The 19194-nt window shown below is 59.1% G+C and overlaps 1 protein-coding gene across 1 annotated transcript in view; it reads right to left on the reverse strand.

Moving 5' to 3' along the window:
* Positions 1–19194, reverse strand: part of LMOD1 (leiomodin 1) — a 48030-nt gene that overhangs the window by 4458 nt on the left and 24378 nt on the right. The gene's annotated exons all lie outside the window — the stretch shown is intronic.

Here is a 19194-nt window from a genome sequence, read left to right on the forward strand (position 1 = left end):
ATATGACCGGTGATGGATATTCATGTAGGCTACCTACCATCACCACCTCGCTGAAATAAACTGTTATAAAGAAGGTAGGCAGGGCCAGAGAGATGGTACAGCAGGAAGGGCATTTGCCTTGCATGCGGCTGACCCGGGTTCGATCGCCAGCATCCCATTTGGTCCCATATAGTCCCCCAAGCCCTGCTAGTAGTGATCCCTGAGCACAGCCGGTGTGCCCCCGCCCCCCACAGATGAAAGAAGGTGGCCAGAAGAAAGGCTGTTTACAGGGGAGGTGTGATGCCGTGGGGGACACTGACGATGCTGTCCTCGTTTTGGAGGAGACCTCTGAGTGACCGGGGTGTGGTACAGCACAAGCCTGGGCTGGATTCCTGACTCCCAGCTCTGCTAGTGTGGTTCCGGGAGACCCTCCACACTGGGGGCAGCCCCCCACCTGCAACAACCACCGTCTTTCTGAGGAGCCCCAGGTCAGGTCAGGTCTCTGGAGGAGCTCCGGGATCCACTGCCTGCAGACTCAGGTGGGGGTGGGGGGACCCTCTTTGGACCCCACAACTGCTGAGCCAGTTCCAGGAGGCCATGGGGGCAGTTGGCAGGGACCCCCTGTCCCTCTGCATGAAGGGGGACCCATGCCCCATCCACAGGGGAATTCCCGCCCCCACTCCCTGGGGGCTGTTGGTCCTTTACCAAAGAATGTTCTAGAGGCTTGAGTGCTGGCAGGGCTGGGGCATTAGTGGAGGGCGGGAAAGTCTGTCCTCACCTGCTCCCAGCTCCGCGGCTGGGCACCCCCTTCCCGGGGGGACCATGGCTGGGGCTGTGGAGAGCCTGTCAGTGCCCCATAAACGTGCCCTGGGGACAGTGAGTCCTGGCCCCCCTTAGGGGGGCCGCACCAGCCCCACCTGCCTAGCCCGGAATGTAGCTGGCCCCATCCGCCTTCCCTGAACCCAGCCCGGGTCAGGCACAGCTGGGCTGTACCTGCCCCCAGCCCGCCTCACCCCTACCCTGGCTCCAGGGTTCGGGGCTTCACCCTCAGGACACCACCCCGGGAGGAGGCAGTGGTGGTGTCCCCTGGACTTGAGAGGAAGAGCACCCCAACCTTCTGTGCCCCTCCCCTGGATCAGTGGGGCCGACCCCTCTGGTCCCCACTCCCCGGGTCAGGGTGCTCCGGGGTGAGAGCGGCTACGGTAGCCTGTGAGGCGGTGCAGCTGATCTCTCGGTCCTCCCCCCTCCCCGTACTGTGCCAGCCTTGGGCTTCCCAGCACCCCACCACTGGCCACCCAACTGCCCTCAGCAGAGCCCCTGGAACAATCACTGGCCACACATGGAGGGAACTGGGGACCCAGAGATGGACATGGAGTCAATGTCCCCCTGCAGAGTCGAGACACCCTGGGGTTCAGATCTGCCTGCCCAGCAGCCCCTGCACCGAGATGACCTCTCAGGGGGCAGAGACACCCCTCCCTGCCTGCCAGTCTCCCTCTGGGCACCCCATACACCCCTTACCCACAGAACCTGGCACCCCCACTTCCCTCTCTGCCAAGCCCTGCCCATCTCAGACCCACCCCCCCTTCCCCGCCGCCAACATATCGTTTCCAGCACTTGAACCCTCTCCCTGCCCACCCTCCAGATCCCACGTACCCGCCACATCCCCGCCCGCCCGGGGCCCTGGTTGCTAGGATGAGCCGTGGGTGTCTGTGCTGGCGGAGGTGTGCAAACCCTAATGCAAAACAGGCTGGGGCTGGTGGGGAAAGGGCTGATTAATCATCGGTTTCCTCCAAATAGCCAGGAATGAGTGGGGCTGGGGCTGGCGTGCCCGGAGCTCAGACGTTGCCTTAAAAGGAGAAGGATCCGCGTCCCGTGCTGGGATCAGCGGCCCAGCTCCTCGGGGCTCCTCGGCCTGCCTCCTCCGAGCTTATCTGGCCGGGAAGCCAGGCCAACTTCCCTCGCTCACAGGACTGGTGGTGCATCCCGGAGACCCCCAGGCCTGGGTTCCTGTCTCTCGGCCTCACCAGATGCTTCACCCTTGAGTAGGAGGGACCTGGGTTGGCTGGAACCCGGACCTTCAGCAAAGCAATGCAGGGCTTCCGATAAGGGTCCTAAAGGCACCGTTTTGCCTCTGCCACACTGGGTAGGGCTCTCGGCTGAGGGACAGCCCAGGGGTGGTGTGAGAAGCCGCTGAAAAGATAGCGCTAGGGAGGCTGACCAGCCAGCTTGTGCCACGTGGACGAGAGGGGAGACCCAGAGGCCAGATGCAGCTGTCCCCCTGTTCTACCCTGGTGGCCACACGATGTTGCCAGTGTGCATCACTGGCTTAGAGTGGGTGAGAAGAAGGTCCAAGAGAGAACTCAGCGGTCCAGGCCGCATCCGCTGCTGCTGGACCCCTAGGATGGATTCCTGGCACCATGTGGACCGACCCTTGTGCACTGTGGAGTGTGGTCCCCAAAAGGATGCAAGTTTAATCCTCGAACACAGTGCTGTTCCCGGTCTGGGCCTTCTGGTACTCCATCCTAGGCACAGTGGATTGGCGGGAGCCGGGGACACCTCAGCACGTCCTTCCCAGAGTGGGACAACTTTCTCCGAAAGTCCCATGGAGTGAGTGTTCCACTTGTGGAAGACACGGACCAGGCCCCTGCCACCCTGTCCTTCCACCTTCGTCTCCTCTCTCCTACCCTGGGGTCCAGTGTACAGCACCAGCCTTTCTCCTCAGTGCAGTCTCGGCCCAGTGCCTTCCCAACGCCACCCCATGATGAGGGAGACCCTGGAGGAAACTTCTCCAGCTGCTAGTTGCTTAGCAGGGGGCCGAGCCAGAGAAGAGAGGGGGATGCCAAAACCAGGAGCCCTCATGTCTGGTCACTCTGCTGCAAAGCTGGGGCACTTGTCCATCCCCCAAAGCACCGAGCGGAAATGGCCTCAGACCATTCTAGCCTGTACCTTACTGGCCCCCGGAGCTGTCTGGTGAGACCCTCAGGCTTGCTGTCTGGCTTGGTTTACGTTTGTTTGGGGGCCACACCCAGGGATGCTCAGGGCTGATTCCTGGCTCTGCACTCAGAGATCACTCCTGGTAGGGTCAGAGGACTATTTGGGGTATTGGGGATCGAACCCCAGCCCAGCCATGTGCAAGGCGAGCATCCTACCCCACTGTGCTATCTCTCCAGTCCCAAGACTTGCTTTCTGGATGCATCAAGCTTCAGACTGGGCACAGGGTCTCGGGAGTCCCAATGTGGGCCTGGACGTGCCCTTTCCCGGGCCTCAGCTGAGAGCACTGCCAGCCTGGCAGGGTGACGGGCAGAAGCTCACGCTCACCCAGCCTCGGTCTGTATCTGTTTGTCTTTCTCGGGAGGAAGAAGGTTCTACGTGCCAGAAAAGCATCAGGGAGAAACGTGCCACCTCCGCTCTGCTGCCGGCCTCACCCGCAGCTCCGTATCCCCCCAGCCAGCCTGGCCAAGCCTGCACCCTGCATCCCTGGGGCACTGGTGGGCTGTCTGCTTCCAGACTCTGCAGCTGCCAGAGGGCACAGAGGAGCCAGCCAGAGACTGGGGGGCCACCAGATCCCTGTGGGAGAACAGCGCAGGCAGGGGCAGGGCCCAGGGCCGGGGTGCAAAGGGTTGCCCATCTCCTGCCTCCTCCACCAAACAGCAGCTCGTACCGTTTTCATCAAACAAGTCTTTTGGGACCGGAGATAATACAGGGGGTAGGGCGCAGCCGACCCGGCTTAGATTCCCAGCACCCCATAAGACCCCCCCAAGCCGAGGCTGGAGTGATAGCTCAGCAGGTAGGGCATTTGCCTTGCACGCGGCCGACCCGGGTTCGATTCCCAGCATCCCATATGGTCCCCTGAGCACCGCCAGGAGTAATTCCTGAGTGCGGAGCCAGGAGTAACCCCTGAGCATCACCAGGTGTGACCCAAAAAGCAAAAAATAAAAAGACCCCCCCCAAGCCCCACCAGGAGTGATCCCTGAGCACAGAGCCAGGCGTAACCCCTGAGCATCGCCGGGTGTGACCCAAAAAGAAAAAAAAAAGACCCCCCAAGTCCCACCAGGAGTGATCCCTGAGCACAGAGCCAGGAGGAGTAAGCCCTGAGCACTGCAGAGTGTGACCCCTTTGCCCCTCAAAAGAAGAAAGTCTCCCACATCTTCTGACAAGAAGTTTTGGGGGAGTGGCTGCCTCTTAGGGGGATAATGGTAGAATGGGAGGGCAGACGGGAGGAAGGGGTGGCCATTGTGGTGTAGTCCCTGACCGAGTCCTGAACATCCTGTGCTCCAGAAAGTCCCAGGTAACAGGGTTGTTCTCAAAAAGTCCCACCTGTGGCGGCCTGGGACTTAGAGTAGCCGGGCCGTGCGCGCAAGTCCTGGCACAGTCTAAGCTGCTGTGTGTCCTTGAGCAAGTTACTTGCCCACTCTGAACAGAGCCTCTGGCTGGGTTCTAAGGGGTCGAGGAGGGCTCCAGCTGAGGTGCCCATGCCCAGAAGGGCTTCAGCTAGACGACAGCTGCCCGCCCTGCTCCCTCTCCCGGGCCGCGAGCCCCACCCCCTGCTCCGAGTAGCTGGGGATTAAGTACTCCCTGTTGGTCAGCACCTCGGCATTTTTCCATGGAAAACAACATGACCACATCCGAGCACTGGCAGACTGCCTGAGAGCGAGAGGCTGCGAGGGTCCGGAGGGCCGGGAAAGCCGGTCCCCGCACCCACCCCAGCCCGGGGCAGGCGGGCCCGGGGGCTGGGGCTGGGCCCTTCCCCAGGTTGCCGTCAGTGACCTCTGAGTTTGGGTACGACAGGGGCTGAGCCTGACTAACTCCCCTACTAAGAGGGAGACGCCTTCATAGCGAGGGGGTCCCCCCGCCCGCGGCCCAGGGGACTTCCTGGGTGCGACAGAGGGCACACGGGGCTGTCCCACCCCTGGGCTGCCTCTCTGGGCGCACCTCCTAAGCCTGGCACAGCCTGTGTGTATGGTGTGTGGGTGTGGGGGGAGGGATCCTGTGGTCTTTTCCCGGGTCCTCCCCCCGACAACTCCCTGCCTCCTTTTGCGTCAGTGGCTGGGGACAAGATCCTGGCACGTTCCCCAACGCCCCCCCCCCATGCATGGCAGCCCTGGCCCTGACTGTCCCAGCTCCCCTGTGGCTCCCCGATATGGGGCAGCCCGTGATCCTGCCGGGCCTCCCCTCCCTCTCCGAGGAGGCCTCAGGGCTGAGCCCCCCATGAGGCCTGGGTGAGGGAGTGCAGTGGGGAAGGGGGTGTGCTAGAGTTTCAATCCCCCCTTGGGGTTCTCATCTCCAGAAACCTACTATTTGGGGGGGGGCTGTCGCTCCCAGACTTGAACACTCAGTTCCAGTCCGTTGTTGGAGGTGGGGGTCCGCTAAGAAGCAGGGGGCCCATCAAAGTCCTACTACAGGCTGGGGCTGGGCCTTGTGAGACACACGGCAACAGCATTTATGGGGTCCCCAGCCCCCCAGGTCAGCATCACAGATGGGAGTGGAGAAGTGTCCATCGAACAGAGAGGCTCTGCCCCCGTCCAGATGAACACCCACTTCATCGACCAACTCAGCTCAGGGTGACCCCCACGGGCAGCCTCGGAGTGCCGCGGACTGACTGGGAGCAAGGGGCGGGGCTCGGCCTCACCCCCTGAATATCGGGGCCCAAAGCGAGCCTCCTCCTTGCCCAGGGCCTCTCAGAGAGTCACCGTGGTCTGGCCCCAGGGAAACACATGCCCCGGGAAGCCACAGCCACACAGGAGCCACCTGCGGACAGCCCCTTCCCTCGGGCCACGCTCAGCTCTGAGGGCAGGCACGCGGGTCCGGGAACTGCACGAGCCTGGGAGGGAAGGGCAGGGCAGACGAGGCCATGCCATGCGGAGGGGCTCGCGTCACAGCTCGGGGCCCCTATTTCTAAGAAGCGGTCCCAAGCCTGGGTGCCAGTCCACACTGCCACCTGTCTACTCCTGTCCGCCCCTGCCTCCTAACGCTGCCCCAGAGACCAGCTCCTGGGGCCCGAGGCTCCTCCAGGGACTTCCTGAGGGTCCCCCTTTGCAGAAGGAGCCAGAACCAGCTCTTGGGGGGAGCAACAGTGCAGGCGGGGGCTGACACCGTCCGGTGACTCTGCTGTCCCGGCCTAATCCTGCCCTTTGGTGTTTTTTTTTTTTTCAGCCACACCTGAGGTGCTCAGAGCCCACCCCTGACTCAGAAATCACTTCTGGTGGACCCATTGGACCAGAGTGGGGCCCAGAGATGGAGCTGTGGTAGGCTGCGTGCAAGGCACGTGTCTTAGTCCTGGAGCTGGCTCTCAGGATTCCAGAAGGTTCTACATCCATAGAGACTCGGGTGCCCACAGAGACTGGGCACTGGGCAGAGCACTGTAGGAAGAGACACCCCCTCTGTCCTGCCCCCGCCTCCCACTGAAGACTCCCCGTTACTGACACCCACTTCCAAATCCACAAGACGGGTTTCACAGTCACCTGCACCTCCCTGCCACCTTCCCACTCAACACCTGCCCCCCTACCTCCAGTCCCCTGCAATCACACTGGCCCTTAGCCTGTCACCACAGGACAGCAGAGAGCCCCTGTCAGACACCTGGCGAGGCTTTCTGGATTACCGCCAAACGAGGGAGGGAAAAAGAGGAGAGAGAGAGAGAGAGAGAGAGAGAGAGAGAGAGAGAGAGAGAGAGACAGAGACAGAGACAGAGACAGAGACAGAGACAGAGACAGAGAGACAGAGAGAGAGACAGAGAGAGACAGAGAGACAGAGAGAGACAGAGAGAAGCAAAGCATGGGGCTGGGTAGGGTGTTTGCCTTGTATGCGGCCAACCTGGGTTCAATCCCCAGCATCTCCTATGGTCCCCTGAGCACCGCCAGGAGTAATTCCTGAGTGCAGAGCCAGGAGTAACCCCTGTGCAGTGCATCACCAGGTGTGACCCAAAAAGCCCTCCCCAAAAGTGAAGAAAAGTGCATGCCATAGAGACAGCCTGAAAGATGGGGGTGTAATGGGAGGGAAACTGGGGACACTTTGCTGGGAAATGTACTCTGGCAGAGGGATGGGTGTTGGGACCTTGTATGACTGAAACCTAATCACGAACAGCTTTGTAAGGGTCTAGCTCACAGTGGTTCAATTTTTTTGCTTTTTGGGTCACACCCAGTGATGCTCAGGGGTTACTCCTGGCTTTGCACTCAGGAATTACTCCTGGAGGTGCTTGGAGGACCATATGGGATGCCGGGGATCGAACCCGGGTCGGCCGCGTGAAAGGCAAATGCCCTACCCGCTGTGCTATAGCTCCGGCCCCCAGTGGTTCAATTTTAAAAAATGAAGGAGAGAATGGACAAATGAATGAATAAGAAGTAAATGAATGAGTGAGCAAGTGAATAAATCAGTGAACACATAAATGAATGAATGAATGAGAAAGTGAGTGAATGATTGAATAACTGAATGAATGGGTTAGTAAGTGAATGAATGTGAGTGAATGAATGGATAAGTGAATGAAGGAATGAGTTAGCGAACAAGTAAGTGAGTGAGTGAATGAGTTACTGAGTGAGTGAATGAGTAAGTGAATGAATGAGTGAATGAGTGAGTGAATGAGTGAGTGAATGAGTGAGTGAGCAAGTGAGTGAAAAATGTCCTGCAAATGGAGTCAAACATAGGTCTGGGGAGGTGGCGACCAGGCAGGGGTGGGACCCTTGTGAGCGTTAATGAGTGTGTGAGAAATAAAGCCAGCCCCACTGCAAGCTCACGGTGGTTTTGGGGGTGCGCCCCAACCGCCCCACACTCACAGGCAGATCGGAAACACCACCAGGCTCCTCCCGTCCCGTCTGGCCACAGGCCCGAGGAGCCGCGCTTCCCCTGCTCCAGACTACCTGCCCGCCCCCCAGCCTCCCCTCAGCCTTCACCCCTGCAGCCCTGAGGCTGGGGGCCCCCTGAGCAGGGCTGGCCAGAGAGCTGTTCACTGGCACGCGTGCCATACCCATGGGGCCAAACAGGGCTCAGGGGCCTGGGGAAGGGCCACACTACGCCCTCTGCCGGGGGTCACGGCTGGGATGGAGGCAGGACCCCGCCTCGAGGCCCCATCCTGAAGCCCTGAGGAGAAGTCCATGTGGCTGTCAGGGGGGCCCCTGAAGCCATGAGGCCGTCAGAGCCTGGGGGTGGCGTGGGGGGTGGGGAGCTGGGAGGCAGCAAGCAGGCTCCCTGGATGGAGGTGCCACCTGCAGGGGTGTGGTGGACAGGGGCTTGGGCAGGGACACGGGGACACTCGAGCTCCAGGTTCCCCACTAGGCCCCAGAGGGCAGAACCTTGGCAGATGTGGAGCTGGAGGGGCTGGGGCGATAGCCCAGTGGGGAGGGCGTTTGCCTTGCACGTGGCTGACCCGGGTTCGATTCCCAGCATATGGTCCCATATGGTCCCCTGAGCACTGTCAGGGGTGATTCCTGAGTGCAGAGCCAGGAGTAACCCCTGTGCATTGCAAAACCCAAAAAGAAAAAAGAGAAAAAATAAGTGGAGCTGGATTTGCCAAACAGATTTCGTGGTTTCTCGGGGTGCCCTCCACAGCCTCCGGACAAGCCGGGTCCTCCGAGTGCCCATTCCGGCCACCACCGACATACCAGAGGCTAAGTGAGAAACTGTCGCTGGCTGAGGGGGCCATCCCCAAAGCTCCATCCAGAAGCCCCTCCTTTTAATTTTCATTCTGTTTTTAGTTTTGGGGCCACACCCACACCAGCTGTGCTCAGGACTTACTCTTGGTTCTGTGCTCAGGTATGCCTCGTGGGCTTATGGGACCATATGGTGTGCTGGGGATCAAACCTGGGTTGGCTGTGCAAGGCAGGCGTCCTATCCACTGCACTACCTCTCTGGCGCCCTGCCCCAAACTCCTCCTTTTTAAGATTCCGTGGTCTAGACCAGAGCAATGGTACAGCGGGTAGGGCGTTTGCCTTGCACTTGGCCGACCTGGGTTTGATCACCAGCATCCCACATGGTCCCCAAGCACCGCCAGGAGTAATTCCTGAGTGCAGAGCCAGGAGTAACCCCTGAGCATCCCTGGGTGTGACATCCCCCCCAAAAAAAAATAAAATAGACTGCATGATCTTACCCCTGACACATGTGCCTCTGTTGCTTTTCCTCTGCCCCACCCATGGGTATTCGGCTGCTACCACTCCGAGCTGTGCTCGGGGATGGCTCCAGGGGGTGCCCAGGGACCAGGAGGTGTAGGGAGTTGAAGCCGGGCCTCCTGCATGCAAGCCAGAGCTGAGCCCATTGGGCGTGCCCTGGCCTCTGCTCCCACCTTCCGTCCACCATGAATAACCAGGGGCTGGAGACGTTGCTGCGGTGCTTTGGGGAACAGACCCAGTCTGACCTCCCTTCACCTCCTCCGTCACCCCGTGTGTCGCCCCATCCTGCTAAATACGCTGGACTCCATCCTTGGAGGCAGCAGCCCCTGCCGGGGGGCCAGGGGGAGACCTGGCCTGGGCACTGCCCCCCATGACCTGGAGCCCCAGCTTCTCGCTGGGCTGTGGTGAGGCTCCCATCAGCACCCAGAATCTTCCAGAACTGCTGGGGACCCCAGTCCATGGCTCCCCCAACCTGCAGCTGTGTCCCGGCCCCAAGGGCTGCTGCTGGCCCTCTCTCCCTTGTCCGCCCTCGACTCTGCGGACTTCCCAGGAATAAATAGCAACCGAGCCGTGGGAATGCTGGCCGCTGCCTCCTCCCCACAGTGCACCTCGGCCTCATCACCTCCTTCCCTGCACCCCTTTGCACAGGGTACCCTCCCCTGCGCCCCCAGAGCCCAGCTTCTCCTCTCCTAAGTTCCCCAGAGCTCTTTGCTTTGGGGCGGGGGAAGGATCTCCCCATCAGTGCCTAGGGGCCACCCAGTGTCACAGAACTGCTCAGGCCCAGCAGTACAGGGGCCACCAGGACTACACCCAGTGGCATCAAAGCCCGGGCCCCTGGGTCCCCTCCCCAGCCCCCCCAGGGGGAGAATGAATATCCCTGCTCACTCCCGGATTCTAGACTTCCATCATCCAAACATCCTGCAACTTTGTGCCTCTTCTTTCGCCCCAAGTTTAGAAAGGTGCTCGGGGCTGAGAAAGCCAGAACAGGGGCTGGAGAGGGAGTCCAGCGGGCAGGCATCCCCCTGCACTCGGGCACACGCGGTCAACCCCCAGCACCCGCTCTGCTCCCCCTGAGCCTCACCGGGCGTGATCCCTGAGCGCAGAGCCCTGTCGGCCCCCGAACCAAACACAGCCGCAGGAAAACAAACAGAGCCCAAGAGAGCGGTCCAGAGGCTGAGGCCTGTGGCTTGGAGGTTGGTTCAGCCTCTTGGGCCACCCCCCCGGGCGCAGACAGAGGAGCACAGAGCCCCCGCTGGGTAGCAGGTCTCGCCATGGCGCCCTCCCCCACCTTCACGCCCCCTAACCCAGACACAACGGGTCAGGAGGTGACTCAAGGGGCTGGAGCTCATGGTCCCCACCCCCCCAGGAGAAACTTCTGGACCAAATTGGGAGGACTGCCCTGCACCCCTCCCCCCGAGCATCTGGGTTTGACCACATCCAGCTCAAACTTTGTTTTGTTTGGCAGTGCTCAGGATTTACTCCTGGCTCTGTGCTCAGGGATCATTCCTGACAGGGCTCAGGGGACCCGATGGGGTGCCAAAGATGGAACCCAGGTCAGATGTCTGCAAAGCATATGCCTGACTGCTGTCCTATCGCTCCATCCTTAATAAAATGGTGAGGTTTTCTTGTTTTATTTTTGTTCTAGTTTTTTTTTCTTTTTTTCCTTTTGGGTCACACCCGGCGTTGCACAGGGGTGACTCCTGGCTCTGCACTCAGGAATCACCCCTGGAGGTGCTCAGGGGACCATATGGGATGCTGGGAATCGAACTCGGGTCAGCCACATGTAAGACAAATGCCCTACCTACCGTGCTATTGCTCCAACCCCTTTTTTGTTTTAGTTTTGAGGACACACCTGATGGTGCTCAGGGGTTACTCATGGCTCTGTGCTCAGGAATCACTCCTGGTTGTACTCAGAGGACTATGTGGGATGCTGGGGATTAAACCTGGTTCAGGTTTAATTAAACCTGGTGCATGCAAGGCAAGCACCTTACCTGCTGTACTACCTCTCTAGCCCCCGAAAAGTCTTTAATTAAAAAAAGAAATTACCCCTGATGAGATTTCTCTGTCATTTTCTGTGCATGCATTATCTGTTCTTTTGATACAACAAACTGTACAGGTCACCCCGTCCCTCATAAATAAGGCTGGATTCCCTGAAAAACTAAACATGGACCTACATGCCCACATGTATGCAGTGCGCTGACTCCATCAGTCCCCAAGTCTTCTCCTGGTTGTTTTTGTTTGTTTGTCTGTCTGTCTGTGGTCATTCCTACCTGTCCTCAGATCTCAGGTCTTAGCCCTGGCTCTATGCTCCAGAACCACTCTCAGCAATGCTCATGGACCGCATGGGGTGCCAGGGATGGAATGTGGATCGGCACTATCCCCTCTCTGCCTGCGCAGGTAGACATCCTTCCCTAATTTTATTTTTGGGGACCACACCCAGAAGTGCTCAGAGATCATCTCCTGGCCGGCTCAGGGGACCATATGGGGTTCTGGAGACACATCTGGGCCAGCTGCGGCTAGGCAAACACCCTAACGGCTGTGTTATCTCTTCAACCCTATTTTCTCTTCTTATAAAATTTACTACTGGATTGGTTTAGTCTTTTTTCAAGTTATCTGATAGAGCCAGGAGTAAGCCCTGAGCACCTCCGGGGGCACCCCAAGTTACAAAAGAAAGAGAGAGAAAATAAAACCAAGACCCAGACCCTCAGGTGAGTGGTAGGGTGCAGGGAAGACCCTGGGGGCCCCCAGGGCACTGGGCAGGGTTTGGTTTGGCCCTGTAGTGAGAGTATCGTGATGTGCGATATAAACAGCCGGGTAGTGGGGTCAGAAGGCTACAGCGCTGCTCCAACCCCAGTATAAACAGAAACACCACAATCCATTTTTACCTCCCAGAACGATCTCCCAGGGCAAATGCAGTGGCCAAGCCAAGGGCAGGGTGAGTGCTAGGACGGGCCAATGCGGCTGGACACCCAGAGAATTCACCCATCGGGGCATGGGCCCTAGCCGGGGGCTTCTGAAACGATGCTGTGTTCAGCTCAGGCTGTTTCCTCCCGAACTGCCCCGGAGGTGCCATTCCCCAGGTGATGAGTGTTTAAGGGTAAGATCGGGGAACCGCACACGCATACACACACACTCACACACACACACACACACACTCTCACACACACTCTCTCACACACACTCACACACACTCACATACTCACTCTCACACACACTTACACACACTCTCACACACTCTCACACACACACACTCTCACACACTCTCACACACACACTCACACACACACACACTCACTCACACACACTCTCATGTACACTCTCACACACACTCACACACACACACACACACACTCACTCTCATACACACTCTCACACACACACTCACACTCACTCTACACACACTCACACACTCACTCTCACACACACTCACACACACTCACACACTCACTCACACACACTCACTCTCACACACACACTCACACACTCACTCACACACATACACACACTCACTCTACACACACACTCACACTCACTCTACACACACACACTCTCACACACTCTCACACACATGCACACACATACACACTCTCACACACTCACACACACCCGTCATGGCTCGGATTCTCCTCCTGGGAGCCACCAAGAGCAGCAGCAAGGAAAGGGCCTGGGGTGTCCGTGCCCATCTGACCCCTTCCCCTGCCCAGACTGGCTGCTAGTGCATGTCCCTCACTCGCCTCTGACTCGGGGCTCACAGCCCTGGCTTGTTCCACCTTTGGTTTCAGGCCACATGCAGGAGTGCAGGGTGAGGGTCACAGCGGGGTGCTCCCGGCTCAGTGCTCGGGGGGAGGGGGGGCCATGGGCAGTGCTGGATGGATCTCGGGACGTGAGAGGACCTGATGGGGTATCGCTCTGGCTGCCAGCCTGGAGGCTCCCCTTCCGACACGCTGCTGGACCCCGCCTACCCCTGGCCTCGGGGAGAGGGAAGAGGAGGAAGGTAGCGAGGCTCTCTGCATTCTTTGTTTTGTTTTGTATGTTGGGGTCATACCTGGCAGTGCTCAGGGATCACTCCTGCATCTGTGCTCAGGAATCACACCTAGTAGGGCTTGGGGGATGGGATATGGGATGCCGGGGATTGAACCGGGTAAGCCGTGTTCAAGGCAAGCGCTCTACCCACTGCACAATCTCTCTGGCCCTCAGACCTCTGCCTTCTTGCCCTTGCCCTCTGTAAGAATGGCACCCCGAACCCGGGCACAGGCCTTCTCCCTGCTCCCCAGCACTCCTCAGCTGCTCTTCCTGCCTTCGCCCCACACTGTGGCTCTGGAGACGGACACAGTGGAGGAAGAGGGGGCGCTGAGGCCAAGGCTGGGCACCACGACACAGGTGGCGGCATTGGGGGACCTGCTAGGCCGGGAACATCCCGTCTCGGGGACTTGTGGGGGTCTCCCCTGCCTTCAAGGGTCCGCCCAGGCCCCCCGCAGCCCTCGCTGTCCCGTCGGCAGGCCACCAGCCTGAGGCCTGCGGAGAACCCCATTTTTGGAGAAACTGGGGAATGTCTCTGTGGTGATAAACAAGCCACGTTAGCGCTCAGCCCTCGCCATGCGGAGCCCGCCCCCCGCCTCCCCCGCCCCCGCCGGACGGTTTGGAAAACACCGAGAGTCGAGAAAGTGAGTTATTGGTCCCTGCGGGCAGGAGGAACATACTGTCCCCTGTCCCCCGGGACTGGGAGCAGGCGCCCTGGCACCCACGCAGGGCAGCCTCTGCGGTCACCCAGGGCCCCGGCTCGGCAGGAACCCCAGCTGACCCCCCTCCCCAACAGGGCTCCCCTGGCAGCCCTGTCCCAGGCTCTCGGGGCCGACATTCTGCTGCCCTGCCTGTGCCGTGTGGCGGCACCCCACGCCCCTGCATACAGGGGTGCAGCCAGCCACTCTTCTGCCTGCTCCCCACTTCATCTCTCTTCCCCCTTCACAGACCTCGGGGCAGCCCCTCTTCATCCCCATGGCTAGTGCTCCCTGCCTTCCTCTGTCTTGTCTTTAAGTAGCCAAACACTCTTCCTCCTCCTCCTCCTCCTCCTCCTCCTCCTCCTCCTCCTCCTCCTCCTTCTTCTTCTTCTTCTTCTCCTCCTCCTCCTTCTCCTTCTTCTCCTTCTCCTTCTCCTCCTCCTCCTTCTCCTCCTTCTTCTTCTCCTTCTCCTCCTTCTCCTTCTCCTTCTCCTCCTTCTCCTTCTCCTTCTTCTCCTTCTTCTTTTTCTCTTCTCCTTCTTCTCCTTCTTCTTTTTCTCTTCTTCTCCTTCTTCTTCTCCTTCTCCTCCTCCTCCTCTTCTTCTTCCCCTTCCTCCTCCTCTTCTTCCTCCTCCTCTTCTTCCTCTTCTTCTTCTTCTTCTTCTTCTTCTTCTTCTTCTTCTTCTTCTTCTTCTTCTTCTTCTTCTTCTTCTTCTTCTTCTTCTTCTTCTTCTCCTTCTCCTTCTTCTTCTTCTTCCTCCTCCTTCCTCCTCTCCCTTTCTCCTCCTCCCCTCTCCCTTCCTCTTCCTCTTTTTTCTCTTCTTCCTCTTCTTCTTTTTCTCCTTTCTTCTTCTCCTCCTTCTCCCCCTCCTCTCCCCTTCTCTCTCCTCCTCCCCCTTCTTCTCCTTCTTCCTCCCCCCTCCCCTTCTCTTCTAACTCTTCCTCCTCCTTATCCTTATGCTTCCTCTTCCTCCTCTTCTTCTTCTTCCTCTTCCTCCTCTTCTTCTTCCTCCCCCTTCCCCTCTTCTTCTTCCCTTCCTCATCATGATGAATTTGGTTTTCTGGTCACTCCTGGATAGTCTCAGGGGTCATTCCTGGCTCTGTGCTTGGGGCTCACTCCTCCCGGCGCTCAGGGGACCACATGGTGTCAGGATCAGACCCGGGCCTCCTGCTTATGAACACACACCCAAGCCCCCGAACTCTGCCCGCAGCCCTGAGATCTTTCTAAACCGTGGGTCTGCTCAGGGCTCCCACGCCGCCTGATGAAGTCCAGACTTCTGAGCACGGGGCAAGGCCCTTCTGGTCTGGCTCTGCATCCTGTCTCCCTCTGCGCACACTCCCTGTGGACAGACACGCTCTGCCCTCCACCTGGGCCCCTCCACGCCCTCTCTCTCCCCCACCTCCTCGGCAAACTTTGTATCGTGGAATGTTTCAGTTCCCCACCCCAGAGAGAAGAGCAGAGCCACTCAGGGGCCCTGTGCCTGGTCTGCTTGACTGTCTCTGACACTTTCTGTGTGTTTGTTTTTGTGTGTGTGTGTGGGGGGGGGGGGTTACCCAACAGTGCTCAGAGACTCCTGCTGGCCCAGTGTTCCTGAGACCAGCTGGTGCCGGGGATCAAACCTGGGCTCCTGTGTGCAAGCTTTAGTCTTCTGCGCATCTCACAGGCCCAGTCTGACAGCGGGTGTGTAGTGCCCCTTTCCCCACCTGCAGAATGCTGGGAAGCCGACCACAGGCCTATTGTCTCACGCATGCATGCACCCAGGCCTCTCTCCAAAAGCCGGAACCTTTATAAATAAGGGCTAGTGGGGCTGGAGTGATAGCACAGCGGGTAGGGCGTTTGCCTTGCACGCGGCCGACCTGGGTTCAAATCCCAGCATCCCATATGGTCCCCTGAGCACCGCCAGGGGTGATTCCTGAGTGCATGAGCCAGGAGTGACCCCTGTGCATTGCCGGGTGTGACCCAAAAAGCAATAAATAAATAAATAAATAAGGGCTAGACATAGTACAGGGGTTAAGGTGCTGGCTTTGACCTGGGTTCAATCACTGGCACCACATAAGGTCCCCTGAGGACCCCTGGGAGTGATCCCGGGCACAGAGCACAGAGCAGCACCTGAGCACCATGGAGTGTGGAACCAAACCCCTGCTCCGAATAACAGATGAAACACAGATACCACCAGAGCCTTTTCTCTGTGGGGGAGGGGTACCTCCCCAGCGGTGCTCAGGCACCCTGAGACCATTTCTGGTGATACTCAGCCCAGCTCATCCTGCCTGATGATGCGGGGACTCGGGCCTGCAGTGCTGTGCTGGGGGTTTCCCTGTGCTGCTCCAGGGCCGTTTGGTCCTGAGGATGGAACCTGGGGCCTCGCGCACGCCTGCGGCAGCTCTCTCTCTCTCTCTCTCTCTCTCCCTCTCTCTCTCCCTCTCTCTCCCTCTCTCTCTCCCTCTCTGTCTCTCTCTCCTTCTCTCTCTCTCCCTCTCTCTCTCTTCCTCTCTCCCTCTCCCTCTCTCTCTCCCTCTCTCTCTCCCTCTGTCTCTCTCTCCTTCTCTCCCTCTCCCTCTCTCTCTCCCTCCTTCCCTCCCTCCTTCCCTCCCTCCCTCCACCACCTCTCTCTCCCTCTCTCTCTCCCCCTCTATCCTTCTCTCCCTCTCTCTCTCCCTCTCTCTCTCCCTCTCTCTCCCCCCCCTCTCCCTCTCTCTCCCTCCCTACCCCCCCCTCTCAACCCCATAAGCAAGATCCTTTTTCTATTTGCTTGGTTTTATTTTTGAGCCACCCCTGGCAGTGCTCAGGACTCCCTCCTGACTGCACTCGGGGATCACTCCTGGCGGTGCTTAGGGGACCTCATGGGATGCCGGGGATTAAACCTCAGCCGACCGTGTGCAAGGCGGGTGCCCTACCTGCTGTGCTATCGCCCCAGCCAGCCCCACCATAAGCATGACCTTACCTAAGCGAACCATCAGAGCCAGCCCCTAGATCCTCAGGCATGTGTTAGGAGCCATGGCAGGCAGAGGGCTTGCCTGTCTCGAAAGTGTCACCATCTGCTTGCCTGTGTCTGGACAAGATATCTGGACACTGAGAATAAAACTTCACTTCTGTGCCCAGCACCCAGCTGGTAGAGTGCTAGAGTGCTTGGGACTTAGTAAACATTGGCTGGACATGCCTTCCGTGCAACTGACCCCCATGGGATCCCCAGCACCCCAAGGTCCCCTGAACATCACCGGGTGCAACCCTGAAGGCCCCGGGCACCGTCAGGGTGTCGCAGGTCATCCTGAGCAGCCTCCTCAGCGCCAGGCATTGACCCTCCAGGCGGGGTGGCCGGGAGTTGTTTCCCCCACCTCACCCTCCCGTCCAGCCTCACCCCCATTGTGTGCACACAGCCCTGACCGTGTGGGTGCTGCCCCCGCACGGGCTGCCCAGACACCCCATCTAACGGCTTCACAGCCTGGCTTAGGCCTCTCTGCCCCCCGGGTTCTCGCCCAGCCCGCCAGAGCCTTCCCACGGCCTGCTGCCCCTGCCTGAGCCTCCCTGGGCCACCGAGGCAGAGGGAGCTGTGTTTGGGAGTTGGGATGGCCCCAGAGCATGAAGGGAGGAACTTTCCAGAAGAGATTACAGGGTCTGGATTCTGACCCATCCCTTTCTGGCACCGGAATGAGTCTGCAGGGAGACTAAGCTATGGGTGGAAGCAGCCCAGTCACTGTCCCGTCTCCCTGTGGCCGTCCTCTGGAGCCTGCAGGAAGACTCTGGGGGGTGAGGTGGGGGGACGGCTGCCCTGTCAGGGATCCCACAAATGGGAGGGGAGAGGCTGGTGGAGGAGTTTCAGGAGATTGGGGAGGATGTTCTTTTTTTTGGGGGGAGGGTCACACCGGAGATGCACAGGGGTTACTCCTGGCTCTGCACTCAGGAATTACTCCTGGTGCTCGGGGGACCATATGGGATGCTGGGAATCGAACCCGGGTCGGCCGCGTGCAAGGCAAACGCCCTACCCGCTGTGCTATTGGTCCAGCCCCTGGGCAGCACGTTCTTAGCAGGAGGCAGAAGCCGGCAAGCTCGAGTCCCTGGAGCAAGGCCTGGATTAGCGAGAAGCACTTTGCATCTGGAAGAGTCTGAGGGCAGTGGGCAGAGGCTGGATCTGGGCCCCTGGCCCACCCTGTCTCCCTTGCATCCTGCTTTGGAAGGTGGGCTTCACCTAACGGGCAATGAAGAAGCATATTGAGCTGGAGGGGGGGGATGTTTTCTTATTAGCGTTCAGGGCTCCCGGGAACCCCTTCTGACAATACGCAGCCTGGTGCCACTAACACCCAGCTGTGCTGGGGGCCCCCAGGGTGTGGCTGAGAGGATGCTGCAGGCCAGGAATCAAGCCCTCGTGGCCTGGAGCTTGTCCTTTGAGATTTCTCCCCAGCCCAGCAGACCAATTTTGTTGTTATTGTTTTAGGGCCATGCCTGGCAATGCCCAGGGCTCACTCCTAGCTCTGTGCTCAGGGTTCACTCCTAGAGGGACTCGGGGGACCACGTGGGATGCCAGGGATTGAATCCAGGTCAGCCGCATTCAAGGCAATTGTCCTATCCACCGTACTATCTCTCCACGCCCCACAACAGAGCAATCTTTAACCAGAGCAGTGATCACCGTGTCTGTGTTCTAGAAAGCTGGCTTTGATATCAGTTTGAAGGATGAAGTTGAGGCGGGGAGAATTTGCCAAGAAAGATGGCCCCTTCTCCCCGCAAGGCCTTCACAGGTTGTCACAAAGGTTCGGGCACAAAGTGAAGAGCCAGGAACCAGGCTGAGCACTGAGCATGAGGAGAGGAGACCCATCCTGTAGATGGTCAGGGTACGTGTCAGCACCCCGGGCACCAAAAGAATGGCTCACAGAAGTAGGGACTGGCAGGAAGGGCACGGAGGGTGATGCCGAGGTTTCCAATTGGTGGGGGGAGAGGGGTCTGGAACAATGCTCCCACCCATGGCAAGGAAGAGGAAGACAGAGGTGGCAATGAGACCCTGTGTTGGCATCGGCTAATTGCTGGCATCATGAGGACTCTGGGGCTCAGGGAAGAGATCTGGGCTGGGGATGGAGACTCGGGAATCCTGGGGATCAAGGAAAGCGCCCAGAGCAAGTTAGGCGATTCTGGAAAAGCCGGTCACCAAGAAGGGGGGTGGGAAGGGAGCAAGGAAAGGGCCATGCCACTTAATAACGTGAAAGCTGTCTCCCAGCGCCATGGCGCCACCTTCACATGAGAGGTCTGTCTGTGCTGGAAGACAGGCTGGCAAGAGCTGGGGAGCACAGAGAGAAACCGGAGCCGGCCCCTCTGCTGGGGAGGTAAAAGGATAGCGCGGCTCTGGAAAGCAGCCCGACGCCGGCAGGTCCTCTAACAATGCAGCCCAGAGCTGCCCCACGGCCCTGCGTTTCCA

Source organism: Sorex araneus, chromosome 7 (genome assembly GCF_027595985.1).
Source record: "Sorex araneus isolate mSorAra2 chromosome 7, mSorAra2.pri, whole genome shotgun sequence".
Classification (NCBI taxonomy): domain Eukaryota; kingdom Metazoa; phylum Chordata; class Mammalia; order Eulipotyphla; family Soricidae; genus Sorex; species Sorex araneus.